A 16,599-nucleotide genomic window follows, 5' to 3' on the forward strand; every position below is an offset into this window, starting at 1 on the left:
CAGTTTTATTCCTGTAAATTGCGTATGTCTTGTAACATTATTGACACTTCCTGTCTTCCTAATCTTCCATGTGATCCTTCTGTTATTTTCTTTTGTTTTTTCACACGACAACAAAGTTTCCAACAGTTACAGCATACAGGTACACATTTGATACAGATACAAGAGATAAGACATATAATTACAATAATAATGATACCTACAAACAACTCCTTTAACCATGCAAAACTGGGTAACCACGAGATTAATAAGTTAATAAACCCCAAATTCCTTTAAAAGCAGTGTTTTCTGTAAATGTGTAGTAATGTTATGCAATTTTCTCAACTTAGATTCTATAAATTGTGATTTATCGAATATATCAACACATACCTTGGAATTCCTCACATCCATGTCCCATCCTTAACAACATAACCATATGATTTTGTAATAGAGCTTTTCTGATTTTTCCTATTTCATCAGCCAGTGCAGCAATAGCAAATGTTGTTTCATTTATACTTTTTGCTAAAGCACAGGCTAGATGTCCAAGTTGCAACTGCCATTACAGTGGTTAAACGGCCAATGGTACAAGGACCACCCATTGCATGTGCGAGTATGTATGCATAAGCTTATAACTCACAATTGTATAAGAACTCCATTCTATTTGAAAGATCGTTGTATTGAGGAACTATTTCATATGTATGGTTGCACCTGGGATATTTCCCCAATGGTACACCATCATCAAAAGATGATTTAACACAAATCTCAGCTTCTTCTGTGGTTTCTATCAGGATTAGTGGTGTTTGCATCAGGGAATATTGGTGCTCAAGTTCGGTATGGAAACACAGCTGCTGCCCTGTTATGAGATAACTAGGCAATACAGCCAAAGTCCCCATTCCTATCTGCACCTGTAGTATAAGATTCCACAAAGTAATGAATATTACCACAACAAACCCCATCTTCCTAGTGGACTAGGCTCCCTGTTTGGAGTATGTTTTCGATGTATAAACGCTAAAAAGCTTACCATTAGACTTCAAGTCTTTCAGCCGATCATAGGGAACTTACATCCACTGGATACCACAGCATTAATTTACACCATTCAGTTGTCTCCTTTCTTAATACAATCAATAACACAATAAAAATGTTTATTACTCCCAACCAAATGTTTAGTTCAGTTCAGTTCAGTTCAACTGTCCAAAGTTCCATTTGTCGGTAAAATAATCCATCAATCAGATTGGAAAGCTCCATCAATTGTTGGATATCTGTCTTCTGAAGGTTAATATAAGCAGGTTTGTTGCATCTTTTTATACAATCCATCCATAAGGCAAATCCACTGGTCCTTTAGCTCTGGAGTAATGAATAATGAATCCAACCTTTTTCCTTGGTCCTCACAGCCAGCTCAGTGGTTAGCAACACTTGGAATGGTCCTTCCCACACCAGCTGTAATTTCTTTTTCTTTATAGCCTTTATCAGGACCCAGTCACCACTTTTATAATCATGCACTTGGAAATCAAGAGGTGGAGTTTGTGTCCGTAGTTCTTTAGACCTTAAAATGAGAAAAACACTGGGACAGTCCCTGTATATTTTTTCTAAGAAAGACATCTTTAAGCTTTATTTTAGGCCGTCTAAGCTTTATTTTAGGCCGTCCCATACTCTCAGTATAGGATAATCCAAATATCCTATCATATGGTCAAACATCTTTTCTTTAGATGGAAAAGAGATAAAGGAAAACATTCCATCCAAAGAACCTGGAGCTCTAACATTAACCTTTTCATTGAATGTTTATATTGCCAATATTTTATTGCCAATCAATCCCCAATTGCTCCATTACCCTTATTACAGTGAAATATGTACCTCTATCACTCAATAATATCAACCAATCCATATTTGACTATTATTTGCTCCAATATGATTTTAACAGTTATCTGAGCATTTGCCTTTGCAAAAGGAAAGGCTTCAAGCCATCCAGTAAAATAATCCACTATTACCAGCAAATATTTCAATGTTCCCACTGCCAGCATTTCAATGTAATCTACTTGGATTCATTGAAAAGGCCAAATGGTCAAATCTCTACATGTTTACACATAATCATCTTTTTTTCTTACACAATGTATTTATGCATTCGTACACAATGTAAATAGCATCTCCCCATTTGTATGGCTATCGTTTACATACCTCTACAAATATATTTTCGTTTAACAAAATCAATAAGAGCTTGGGTTCCCCAATGAGTTCCCACATGCGCACACTCAATCATATTCAGCATAACTGCTTTATTAAGCACTTGCACTTCCTCCTTAATCATCCATTTACCATCCACTTTATGCACCCCATCATCCATCATTTGTTGTTCCTCATCATCCGTAAATACAGGCTTCACATCAAAATCCAATGCAGGGATCAAATCATTAATGCTTCCCCTACTAACGCTGCCTCTTTTACTGCTTTACTGCATTCTATTTCCCACAATTAACTATTTCCCACAATTAACTTCGAGGTCCCCTTTTTATGTGCTCCTATATGTATTATAGCCATTTGTTCTTTATTTTCTCTTTCCAACCATATTTTTACCAAAGATCGTTAAAAGCCCATAAGCAAATAAAGCAAAGACTTCATATATTTGTGTCAACCAATAAGAAGATAACCGTCCAGCTTCCAATACTTCAGCAGTGTCTACATTCACTACTACATATCCACTCATCCTCTTCCCATTCTCCACCCAGGAAGACCCATCAATACATAACCACACAATTATGTTCCACATTGTCTCATTCCTTTCTCTCTCCCCTGACAGGAATTCAACTGGATTTAAATTCCTATTGGTCAAGAGAACCAAATTCTCTTGAGACAATAAAATCCATATTTCAAAAGCCTAGCATTGGTGAGCCACCTTTGGGCTTTCTGCATCAGGTTTATCCGTTCCTGATGTGGACTACTCACTACCAATGCCCCACCAAAGGTTACTTTTCTACTGTTCTCCACCAAAAATGCAGTGGCAGCTTCAGCTTGTATGCACAAGGGCCAACCTTGCACCACAAGATCCATCAATTTTGACAAAAATATTACAAGTCTCTTCTTCCCAGCCCATATGTGAACCAACACTCCTTTGGCTATGCCATCTTCCACTGCTACAAACAAGTGGAAGATTCTCCTTAAATCAGGCAAGCTCAACACTGGAGCCTGTATCATTGCTTTCTTCAACTCTTCAAACCTATCTTCATCACCTTCTTTCCAAACAACTTCCTATGGCTTTTCTTCCAATGATTTCTCATACAGGTATCATCAATAAATACTTAACTTTCCCCACTTCAGAGGAATCACACCTCTATCACAAGTTAGCTAACACCTCTATCACAAGTCAGCTAAACTATTTCCACAAGCTTCAGTGAAATGCAAAGCTTGATTTAATTCACAAGTATGTACAGACTAACTTACAGGTAACTTCCTAGCTAGCCAGACCAAAAGTCCATCTCTACCTTCTACTAGTAAGTAATTCTTCCCTCAAGGGAACATCCATTAGGGTAGGATCTAGCATTTTAGATAAATATACCTACTAGTCTTTCCTTCCCACCTCTGGGTTAAAATGCTCAAAATCCATTCCCTTATCTGGGCAACACTAAGCTAAAATAACATAGTTAACTATTCACCAGGCTATTCAATATCCAGGCTATCCTAGAAATCTCCTTAACTTCAAAATGCACCGACATAAAGACATAAAAGAGGGTGATAAAAAGTACACCTCCAAAAAGTAAAAAAAAATCACCTAATAGAGGTACTCTGGGTCTCTACTCTGAAAAATATTCGTTTCAAACTTTTAATGTCATTTCTCTATTATATAAATTTATTTAAACACCTCAAACATTTCACAAAAAAAAATAAAATCAAAATCTCAATTCAGAGCAGGACAGGAAATATATCTGCGTAGCTGCCATATGCAATCAAAAGCAATGCTGCAGGATCAAGTCACCCATTCGCCCCTCCTCTCTCAGACAGACTCGGCAAAGGAAAAAATATGTGTAAAAGGGAAAACAAACCGCACCTCCTCCCCCTTTCCTACTTCTCTCATTCAAGACAAAAAGAAAGGGGAAATACAGGGAGGAAAAATACTTCTCCTTTCTCCATTCAACATTGCAAATATCTCTTTCTAATTCTCCCACTTCTCCGTGGGATCTCTCTCATCCCTCTCTTTCTCATTCGAACACTTGCTATTACCTTCACAACAACAACAACAAACCCTTGCCACTTACTGTTTCTTTATACAAAAGGAGATCTCTCAGTGGGGGTTCAGCGCACAGGCATTCACAAGTGTCAGGATCACCTTATCACTCCTGTGTGAGGGCTTTCCACACATACTCACATTTGTACTGCAATCAGACCTTTTAGTGTACACTAACATACACACATGCTTTCTCCCTGCCAACTTTATTGCAGGGAGCTTTATTATTATTATTTTTTACAACCAATAAGCTCTATTGCCTAAACAACTTTTTATTACACACAGACGCCTTCACACATACATACCATTTAACAACATTTGCAGACCTGGAATAAAACCTGGGAAGGTTTCATCCCTTCAGATTCCCATTTTGTTTCCATCCTTGACATCTTGTAGCTTATTCTTCAAGCAGTGGAAAACCTTAGGATGTGGTTTCTAATCAAAAACATGATTTCGGGCCGTAACCATCACCTGCTTTCCACAGCTCCAAGCTCAAGCCAAGAAGTTTACTTAATTTGCCGGCACACACATATCACTATCACTTCAAGAATAAATATGCACCCAAGAACGGTTAACAGAAATCACATCACATTACTCAAAGACAAATTATTCCCATTTAACCTTAGGTAGGAAGAACAATAAACCTTTTCTGCCTCTTTCAAGAATGATAAAGATCTGTATACCACTGCAGTATTTCTACTCCTTCCACCCATAACAGCATGAAGCAAAATCATCCTTGGTCAGCCCCAACATCTGAATCTTCCCACTGGATATTTCTTCCCTAATTGTTTTAGTGAGCTTCTCACTCCTACTTAAAGTTACCCCTATTATTATATCCCCTTAAGCACCGGACTACCTATTTCTGCCCTGAGGATGTTCTATCTCTTCAAACAATAATTAATTATCACATTATTATACTGCACAGTATATGAACTCAACCAAACTTCCCTCCATCAACATCGCAAAAGGTATAGGAGGGACATAGAAGGAGTTTCCTTATGTTTCCTTCAGTAAATTTCTCAGGATCCTTAACAAATATTCCATGTCGGGGCCCTATAGTTACATATCTATTTATAGCTAAAGCCGATACTTCCCTCCTTGAACTCATTTTCCCTTAAAAAATCCACTCAACACGCTCAGCCTCTGGCCATTCCAGTCGCCCAGAAAATGGAACCGCAGAGGAAAGCTCAGGTTAGCATGTTCAATGTGAGAACTAATCACGTCTAATGCATCTCAACATACACACAGCACCAGACATTCAAGGAGTCAGACCACCCCAGGGGGCCCCCCATAAGTACCCCGTACTTATACTCACTCTGGGTCAGTGCACTGTATTCCTGGTCCCGCACGGCTCAGACTTCCCTGCTTAGTTATTCAGGTCCCCATCACATCAGGTTAAAGAAGAGCAATTCCCTCTGGAAAAGAACTACCCGTCCCAGATCGCTAAAATCAGCAAGGCTACCCACCGGTCCTCAGGTAAAAATTCCACCCCAGAAGGAAGTCTTCAAGTCCCGCTCGGATGCCAATTGTGAGATTTAAAAAAAAACAGCAAACCTCATAAAAAGTGAAACGGAGACCATGAACAAGTAAAAAGCAGATTTATTAAAAATGTATATATAAAGCTATATCTATATAAATAAAAATGTAAATGTCCATTTGTACATAACCGCACATCTCTGAAAGTTCTTCACCGATTGCTTTAAAATTTTGACACAACGTTGCATTCGACTACGGGTGTGTTTTTATATACCTATATTATATACATGTCACACCTGTGACAGATAAAAACATGAAAAGCATTGGAAAACATTGAAAGATATTGACAAACATTGAAAAACATTTAAAAACAGCGCCATCTGCTGGACGTAAAACCAACATGGCAGCCTCCCAGCTCTGATTACACTCAACAGATTTCTGCTCCTTATATTTAGACTCTCCATATTGCTTCCAAGAAACTGTGCATTTGGAAGGCAGAGTCGCCCGAGGGCCATATCCTGCCACCAGGCTCGGCAGATAGGCAGCCGGCTCCCTGCCGGGAAGCCCTCACAGTCGGTGCTTCTAGGGCTGGGCGGGGCCCGCCTGAGCCTGGCTCTGACCTCCCCCTCCCCCGGCCACCCCGCGAACTAGCCTCGCCTGTCGCTGCTGCCCATCCCCCTCGCCAGCCACTCTCGGGGCTCCTTCCAAAGAACACCTGGCAACAAGGCTGCCTGGGTCTGCCAAGCGGGAACCCTCCTTCCCTTGCCTGGCCCGAATCCGGGCCCCAAGGTCCGAAAGACCAGCCGCTAACTGGCGCTATGCGAATCCGGTCGGTGAGCGGGAGATGGAGGCAACTGGAGCCTCGGGGTTGCCTTTGACCAGTGCTGCCTTTGATTCCCAGGTGGGTGCTCTGGCAGTTCATGGAGCCTACAAGAAAATTTCGGCCTCTGGCAGAAAAGGGGCTCCGGGGAGGCTTCGGGGGGCGGAAATGGGCAGGAGGGAGGATGGCCGGCCCTCCTTCGTTTTGCCTGGAAGAGCGGGGGATTTAATCATTCCCCTGCCCTTGGCAGGCAGGGGAGGAGAACTGCACAGCAGGGGTCCATGGGGTGTGTGTGGCTCCTGGCTTTGCCGCTTTCTTCGGGCGGGAAGCCCCAAACCAGCCTCGAACCCCTACCGCACCCCTCCCTCCCTCCCTTCTCTTCCCTGCTATGCGTCTCTCCGTCGAGCCCCCAGAGAACATCTGTATAGGGAGGACGGAGGGGGCCCCTGAGTTTCTGCTGTGGTGCAGAGAGCTGCGAAGGCCTGGCCTGAAAAGGTAAGGGCGATGGCGGGGGATGCAGAAGAGGCCAGGCCAGAGACAGAGATAAACAGAGAGAGAGGGAGAGAGAGACATAGAGAAATACAGAGAGAGAGGGTGGGAGAGAGAGACAGAGAGATACAGAGGGGGGGAGAGATAGAGACAGAGATACAGAGAGAGGGGGAGAGAGACACACATAGAGAGATACAGAGGGGGGAGAGAGAGACAGATAGAGAGGGGGAGAGAGACACATAGAGAGATACAGAGGGGGGAGAGGGAGACATAGAGAGATACAGAGAGGGGAGAGAGACAGATACAGAGAGGGGGAGAGAGAGACACATAGAGAGATACAGACGGGGGAGAAAGAGAGACATAGAGAGATACAAAGAGAGACAGGGAGACAGAAAGGAAGGATTTTGTGGTTCCCATTGTTTTTTAGCAACCGGTTCTCTGCCCTAATCACCAGCATATATATATATGTATGTATGTGTATATGTATACGTATATATGTATATTTTTTCAAGCTTTTGCAAAAGGGTTCTCCCATGGAAGAGAGAGAACGTCGGACCACTTCGATTACATGGTTTAAATACAGTTTTCAAGGTACAGCAATACAATGCAAATCCCCCCCCCCCGCCCCGGGTATTGTTTTCAGGTCTTATGTAACAATTTGGCTCTCTTCACATGTTCCACCCTGGAGTTTCCCTCCAAAAATACCCTCTGAAAATACCCTTTACAGATGTATCCATGCTGATTGGTATTGTTCTCCTTAATGGATCATTAGGCTCTTCCTCTTTTTCAATAGAGTTTAGGTCAGCCTGACCTAATTTAGAATGTACCAAAACATTTGTTTCCCAAAACAAGCATCATGGTCCTTCAAAACAAGCATCACAAAAACATCACAGTTCCCTTTTCCTTTCCAGAATCTAATGCTTACTCATGTCCTAATTACCAGGTTATATAAATCAGATTATATAAATGTTAAATATGGCGTTACTTTGGTTATGCTTTTTACAGGAATAATTCATTTTCTCTCAATAGGTATATTTTGGAATAGTAATAGTAATTTTGGCAGAACATTCATTTTAATAGTCGCTATTCTACCCATCAAGGAGAGTTGGATGTTTCCCCATCTCTGTTCTGCCCCAGCTATGGACCGCAAAGAATGCAGCACACACAAACTCTATACAAAGCTTATTTACTCAAAACAACTTAATCTTTATCATTCAAAGGCTATTAATGCACTATCTTAACAGCCTACCAGAATTCTACGATAAGGTAATCACAGTCTTACTAGAGTTGGCAGGAAGCCCAGAAGCAGTTTTGCATACACAAAAGAGAGTGAATGAAAGTTGTTCTCTACAGCTTGTTGCAAGCGGTGTTCTTTCTTAAATAGGCTAAGGGAGTGGCCAATTAGCCCCAAGCCTTACTCTCGACGAGACCTCCTCCTGAAGAACCACTCCTGCCTTTTGGCAGCTCTGCGTGCCCGTGCATTGAGAAGAGGTTCCTCCTCTTCATCCTCTTCACTTAAAGGAGCTTCTGGAGGTTCTGAAGGCCCTAGCTGAATCCCTGCCTCTGGCACCACATCTTCTCCAGCCTCCTCACTGTCCGACTCGAGCACCAGCTGCACAGGCTGCTGGCGCAGCACCACACCAGCCTCCTCCTCGTCGGAATCAGCTACAATCCGCGCAGGCCACTGGCGGGCCACAACAATCTCTTCAAATCTGAGAATTCCGGTTGGCAACGCAGGCTCCGTGGACGGTCTTTTAAGACGGCCAGCCCTGCGTCTCCGTAAAAGCCGCCTTGACAGCGCAAACCGGCTGGCGGCTGAAAAACTCTCCTTTGGGAAAAGAAGGAGAGGAGAGCCGGTGGGTGAGAGTAGAGCTCCCCGAAAGCCCTCTGGAACATTTCCAGAGGCTTGGAGGGTGAGAGCTCCCCAGTCAGCCCGCCAAGAAGCTCCGGAGCCAGGACGACTCTGCAAAGGCAGAGCGAGAAGCTGCGATCCGATCCTGCTTTCAAAAGTGAGTTTGACTGATTACAAGCGCAGGCAGAGTGGAAAACAGGAGATCAAGCCTTAAAAGTACAGAGCTTAACTCCAAAGTTACTTTGTTGCAATTTGAATCTTATTGAGCTGGAGGCTGAAGATGGCGTCTGTGTTATAGTTTTGAAAGTGAAAGCCAGAAATGAAAGTGCTTGAGAACTTTGCGCTGGGAGAGTGGATTAGCTGCTTATTAACTGCTGGGAGCTGAGAGCTTGTGGAGGGAAGGAAAAAAAAAACTATTCTGCCTGGCAAATTAGAGACTATAAATTATAAACATCTTCAAAGACTTTGTGGCTGTGATACACAGGAAATACCTGTTATCTTTTAAAGAGGATACAGAGACTAAAATAAGCATTGGACAGAGTTTATTTACTTTGCAAAGGGCCTTTCTCTCTCTGGAGGAGAGGAAAGACAAAAAAACAACAAATTACACGGGTTTTTATAGTCTTCAGGATACATCAGAATACACGTCAACAAAGTCCCTTGGGAATCAGTTTCAGATCTTATATAACATATGTAGTACATGATTCACCCTGGAAATTCCCCAATTCCCAACAGAAATACCCCTCAAAAACATCAATTGCGTACTTCCCTTTTCCTAGAACAGACAAACCTCAAAACAATCCCATTTCAGTACTTTTCCCAGAACATCAGCTTCCGTCAAAACAACTGCATGATACATATTTCCTTCAAGATAATCATTTCAGAAAATCCTTATTATGTACTTTTTGTCTAGTTATATAATCAGGTTATACAAGGTAAAATAAGGCACTTAAAATGGCGTAACTCGGGTTATACTTTTTACAGGAATAATTCTTATATTTCTCACAGTGGCTTTTAAAGATCTCCTTAAAAGAGGAGGGAAAAAAATGGCTTCTAGACAAGTGAAACCAGGAGTTGCTAAAGGAGGGGGAGGTTCTCCATTTGTGTCAGTGGTGACACAGAAAGCACAACTTCCGGCTGATTCGCAGAGCCAGACTCAGAGTCAAGATGCAGCACTTAATGATTTTAAAGAATTTATGAAAGAAGCCATGAGTGGATACTGAAAGTAACGAACCTAGCAGAAATGGCGAAAATCTCAGCGTACTTGAAGGACTATACACAAGAAAGATATGTATCGGAATGGAGAAGATGGATTGATTATATTCAAAATAAGTATCAGACAAGAAAATATCATATAGCTTATGATTGAATGTTAAGTATTAGAAGTATTTAATTATCTATAGTGGAGTTTTTTTTGTTTTTTTTTATTTTATTTGATTTATATGCCGCCCTTCTCCAGAGACTCAGGGCGGCTTACAATGCGCTAAGCAATAGCCTTCATACTTTTGTATATTTATACAAAGTCAGCTTATTAAGGTTAAGGTTTTGAGTTAAGGTTTCAGGGACGGAGTTAGTAGTCTGAGGATAAGTAGCTTAATCTAGATTATGATTGCTAAATGAAATACCTTGTTTTTTGCTCTGGGAAGTCTGGGGGGGAGGGTGGGATGAGGGGAGGGAAAGGGCGGGGGGAATGTGGGGGGGAAGAAAATTTTTGTTTTTTGTAAAACTTTTCAATAAAAAAAATCTCTTCAAATCTGCTTTTATCTGATTTAATAATTTAATATAATTGTCCTTCTTAATCGATGTGCATCTTGCCGTCAAATAAATCCCTAGATAATTCACCTTTTTTACTAATTGTATATTTATTCCCTTTCTGTTTATTTGTCATATTTTTAGCAATCATTTTGGTTTTCTCCTTACTTTTAGTTCGGCTATTTCTCCATATTCCTCCAGTACCTCCATAAGCCTCAAACCTACTTTTTCCCTCCCACAAGAAAGTATGCCATCCTCTTTGTAGATCGTACCCCTCTAATGACAATATTCTTTTGTTTTTTAGTTTCATCCAATCTTTAATCCATATCAATGAAGTTGCTTTGTAATATGTTTCCCAGTCTGGGAGTGCTAATCCTCCTCTCTCCCTCGTGTCTTGTAAATGTTTTACTTTGATCCTTGCTTTCTATAAGTTTGTTAAAATCTTTGAAAAAGTTCTTCCCTTAATTTTATCGGTATCACTTGGAATAAAAATAACATTCTTGGTAGCACATTCATTTTGATTGAGGCTTTCTACCCAAGAAATGATAACTGTAGTTTCCTCCAAATTTCTAGATCGTTCTTTATCTGTCTTGTTAATTTGTTGTAGTTGTCTTCTCTAATAGATGATCCTTTATTTGTTAGCCATATTCCTAAATATTTTACTTTTTTTGTCATTTGTATACCCATTCTTTCTTCTAGTTCTTTCTCTTGTTGTTTTGTGAGGTTTTTCATTAGGGCTTTTTTTTGTTTTGCCTGTTAATTTTGAGTCCTGCTATCTTCCCATATTCTTCTATTTGTGACAACAATTTGGGTCCTGTCGATATTGGCTGCTCTATGATGAAGACCAAGTCATCGGCAAAGGCTTGAAGTTTATATTCCTCTTTTTTAACTTTCAGTCCTTTTATTTCCTTGTCTCTTCTAATTTCATTTAGAAGTATCTCTAAGGATAGTATGAACAATAAAGGGGATAAAGGGCATCCCTGCCTCACTCCTTTTGTTATTATAAATTGTTCAGTCATATCTCCGTTTATTGTTATTTTTGCTGTTTGAGATGAGTATATTTTCTTTATCATATTTACAAATTTATCGCCAAATTTCATATTTTCTAATTGTAAAGTAAGAAATCTCCAATTTAAATTGTCGAAGGCCTTTTGTGCATCCAAGAATATTAGTGCCATTTGTTTGTCTGGGTTTGCTTCGTAATATTCCAATACATCAATTATTATTCTCATATTATTTTTTATTTGTCTTTTTGGCAAAAAGTCATTATGGTCAGAATGAATATATTATATATTGAATGAATATAATATATATCTGTCCAAGAATTGGGTATTGTGGCCTTCAAAAGAGCATTATTGAAAGTTTCTAGTATAATTTCATCTAGTGGTTGTTGACAAGATTTATAAAATTCTGCCAGGATGCCATCTGGACCTGGAGTTTTATTATTTTTCTGTTTTTTCCTTGCCTCCATTAATTCAATCATACTAATTGGCCTATTCAATATTTCCCTGTGTGTCTCTTCTAATTCCCTTAAATCTGATTTATTTAAGTATTGTTTAATGTCTTCTTCAAAAATCTCCTCTTGCGCATATAACTTTTGAAAAAAAAAATGCTATTTTTTTTAATCCTCATTTCTATAATACGTCTCTCCTTTCTCATCTTGTAATTGGTGTATCATTTTTTTCTTTTTTTCTTTTTTCAGTTTATACGCCAAGCAACGTCCCGTTTTATTCGCATATTCAAAATGGTTTTGCTTTGCTGACTTAATTTTCCGTGCTATCTCTATTTGTGTGGTCAAATTAATTTTATGTTTTATCAAATTTATTTTTCCTTTTGTCATTTTATTTTGAGGATCCTTCTGTAGGTCAGATTTGCATTCTTTAAGCTCTTTTAGCAGATTGTCTCGTTCTTGTTGTTTGTTTTTATTTTTCTTCACCATATACGCAATTGTTAGATCTCTTATGTATGCTTTTGCCATATCCCAGAGATTTTGGAGAGAAGTTTCCTCTTTTGTGTTTATCCTGAAGAATATGTTCATTTTTTTTTTCAATCATCTGAACGTATTCTTTATCTTTTAATATTTCTTTATTCATCATCCATCTTTTTCTTGTCCGTTGTCCTTTCCATATTACTTTTACTGGGTTATGATCTGCCCACATATTTGTCATTATTTCCACTTCTACATCTTTTCTAAATTCTGTTGTCATCCATGGTCTATCGTAGACCATGATTGGTGTGGGCTAGAATAGAATGTATATTGTTTTTTCTCTTTATTTACCTCTCTCCATGTATCTTGAAGACATAATTCCTGTATCATCTCTTGAAACGTATCTGGAAGGGTCTTTTTCTTAGTTTTATTTTTCTTGTTACTCTGGTAGTCTTTTTTCACGTAATTGCGTCCGTAATTGCGTTGAAGTCACCTATTATGCAGATGTTTTTGTATTCTAATTCTTTTACTTTGTCATGTATCTTTTTATAAAATTCATTTTGATTATTATTTGGTGCATAAATTGAAATCAGTAAAATTGTTTTTTGTTCTGTTTGTATTTCAATCATTAAGATCCTTTCCTCCTTTTGTTCTGCTAATGAAGTATATAAATTTCCTAGTCTTGGGTGTTCTAGCATCTTTCTGTGTTGTTTCTTAATGTGTACTTCCTGCAAATTTATGATATCCATCTCCAATCTTTGTAATTTTGTAAATTTTTGCATTCTTTTGGCTGGTGCATTTAAACCGTTTTTGTTTATTGAAATCATTTTTGTTTCTTGCTCCATCTCCATTCTTACTTCTTCGTTGTCCTTAGTCTTCTTGTATTTCTTGTAACTGTGTTTTTCCCCTCGCTCCCTCTCTCTCTATTTGTTCTCTTTCCAATCTTCTCTTTTCCTCTTGTTCTCCTTCAGTTTCTTCCGTACCATTTATTTTATTTTATTTTATTTTATTTATTTATTTATTTATTTTATTTTTGATTTATATGCCGCCCTTCTCTGGAGACTCAGGGCGGTTTACAATGTGTTAAGCAATAGCCTTCATACTTTTGTATATTTTATACAAAGTCAGCTTATTGCCTCCACAAACCGGATCCTCATTTTACCTATCTTAGAAAGGATGGAAGGCTGAGTCAACCTTGAGCCTGGTGAGATTTGAACTTGCAGTAATTGCAGGCAGCTGGTGGACTGTAACAGTGCTTAATCAGCTACGCCACCAAGGCGTAATCTTCCTGGCTTTTACTCTCTGATTCCTCCCTGCTTACTTGATCTTCCTCCAAGACAAAATGATGTTCAAAAAATTCCTGGGCCTTTTCCAAGGTATCTATCTTAAATGTCTTCTCTTGCCAAGAGATTAGGATGCCCTCCGATGTCAGCCATTGAAACATGACTTATATTTGTTTAATTGTGATGTGAGAAAATTAAATTTTTTTCTCTGGTCTCTTACTCATGTTGGAATCTGTTTGAGTGTTATTATCTCCTTTCCTTTATATAGTATTGCCTCATCTCTCATTTTTTTTATAAATTTCTTCCTTTATTGTTTCTTTAGTAAATCTAACGTGCACTTCTTTTGGCAATTTGTGCCTATGTGCATAATTTGTGTCCATTCTGTAAACCTCATTGATGCCCTTCGTATATCCTCCTTATCTCTTTGTATTGCTTCTGCCAGGATTTCCGCCATTATCTTTCCTAAGTCTTCATCCTTATTTTTCATGATATTCTGGAACCTAAGATAAAAAGGTAAAATGATCCATTTCCAGATGCACAATCGATTCTTCTAGTTCCCTACTAGTTGACATCTGTTTTTGTTCCAACGTCTCTATTTTCTTATCTGTTTGTTCCATTTTTAATTCCATGTTTTGGATCCTTTGCTCATTCCTATATTTTTTATATTGTCTTTTATTTCTCCCACATCAGATTTAAGATCCTCATGGTTTCTTTTTGTTTCCTTGTGATTATTCGCAATGGTTTCTTGTGTCTTGTTCATTGCCTCCTGGATCATTGCCAACACTGATTGAATATTTTGTATACTGGAAATGGAGCCTGCCTTTTCTTTATCTGCTCCCAGCATGCTTTCTATCAACCATTGCTGTGCTGGGGACACTGTAAGAGATGCCTGATTTGAGGTTGTTTTCTTATTTATTTTGGTTTATCGTTGTTGTGCCTATGCTTGTCTTTTTTACTATTTGCTGCAAATTCTTCCAAATTTTCATACAATATTTTACTTTTAATATCCTTAAATTTGTTACCTATAAAAGTTACTTAAATAGTTTTTAAATTTAACCTAAATAGTGCAATTCCTTAAATATCAATCTATACGTATACTATTATGACTATAGTTGTATAAATACGTTTATCACTCTACAAGGCTAAGTATTTTACTATATATAATCTATATCCCTCTACATACTTATTTAGGACTCTATAAATTTTTACTCATATATACGTTTATGAAAGAAGAAAAATGAGGAAAGGAAAAAATTATAAAACTCTAAAAATTCATTAATTTCTTAATAGTATAGTTAGCACTGTATTTGTAATCTAATATGAAGATAAGTAAATATAACTAGCAATTACTTAAGATTAATATTCAAAATCAATAATCCATCTTATCTCAATCGTTAACCATTAATTACTAATTAATAATCAACAGTTATTAATTAATTCTATTTAGAATAGTCAAATATTTATCATTAATCACTTGGTCTATGTATGTATGTTTTGATATTCTTCTATACAGTCCTCTTTTGCATCATTCTCTGTTCAGTCCTTTTTTTTTTTTTTTTAAATTTGATTTATATGCCGCCCTTCTCTGGAGACTCAGGGCGGCTTACAATGCATTAAGCAATTTTCTCCCCTTGTCTGCCGCTTAGCCTCCACTTCAATTCTCTTCAAATATAGTTTTTACTGCCACTCTCCAAAAATGTCTCAAGTATCCAATTTCAACAATTTTAGATAAAAAGTTCCAAACTCGTTATTTTCCAACTCTGCTCCATCTATACTTCCATTAGAACCACCACTTCTCCAATCACCCCTCCAGTTCTGCCGCTCGTTATCTCTTTTCCGATCTTTAAAGCCTTCTGTCAATCTCACAGTCCTGATCCAATGCACCATCTTCTAGAAAATCTATTTATTTTGTAGTCAACACCTCTCTCAAGCCTCAAAATATATCCATTGGAATTTTCTTCCTCCTCTCACTCAAAGTTCCTTCTTCCGCTCCTCTTCCTTTTCATCACTGCGTTTATCTGGCTGAATTTCTGCTGCTGGTTTTGGAGCCTCGATCTCTCTGCTTCCCCGTCCCACAATATAGCTGTACCTCACTTCTTCTTCCTCTTTTCTTCTTTTTTTTTTTGAGTTTCTTCTTGTACCGTTGTGATCTGTTGATTCAATCTTCGCTTCCTACTCCTCGGCTGTCAGCGCTTGAGGCCAGCCAAAATGGCTGGTTTTTTCTCCATCGGAATTAAGAGGTTTATTCTGAACCTTCGGGACAATTGCTTTCCCCCCCGAGGTCCTTGAAGATTCCTCTTTTTTCTATCAACTCTCTGGGATCAATAGTGCCTAATTAGGCTTCCTGGTTGGGAATTTTGGAGCTACAAGAAGGGAGCCCTGTTCTCTCGTTCCATGCACACTGACGTCACCGCCGGAAGTCCGCCGGTGTTTTATTATTCTTTTGTTTTTTTTATTGCCTCTATTAATTCTGGCATCCTTATTTCTTCATTTAGCATATTTTTTGTTTCTTTTGAAATTTTAGGCAGCAAGGCTTTCCTCAAACACTTTATTGCTTTATCTTCCGAATAACTATCTATATCATCATACAGTTTCTTATAATATTCCTATATTCTTTTTCCCCTCATTTTGATAGCATATCTCTCCTTCCTCATTTTGTAGTTTACTAATCCATCTTTTCTCCTTATGTTTCTTCAATTTATATGCTAACCACCTCCCTGGTTTATTTGCATTTTCAAAGAAGTTTTGGTTAGTTTTTTTATATCTCTCACCAACTCCTCCTCCTCAAGTGTATTCAGTTTATGTTTAATT

General features: G+C 38.6%; 1 protein-coding gene across 3 annotated transcripts in view; it reads left to right on the plus strand.

Moving 5' to 3' along the window:
* The window catches only part of TMEM128 (transmembrane protein 128), a 67,344-nt gene that overhangs the window by 3,825 nt on the left and 46,920 nt on the right, over positions 1–16,599 (plus strand). The window lies entirely within an intron of this gene.

This window comes from Pituophis catenifer, unplaced genomic scaffold (genome assembly GCF_029215685.1).
Source record: "Pituophis catenifer annectens isolate HBS135680 unplaced genomic scaffold, rPitCat1.0.hap2 SCAF_8, whole genome shotgun sequence".
Classification (NCBI taxonomy): domain Eukaryota; kingdom Metazoa; phylum Chordata; class Lepidosauria; order Squamata; family Colubridae; genus Pituophis; species Pituophis catenifer.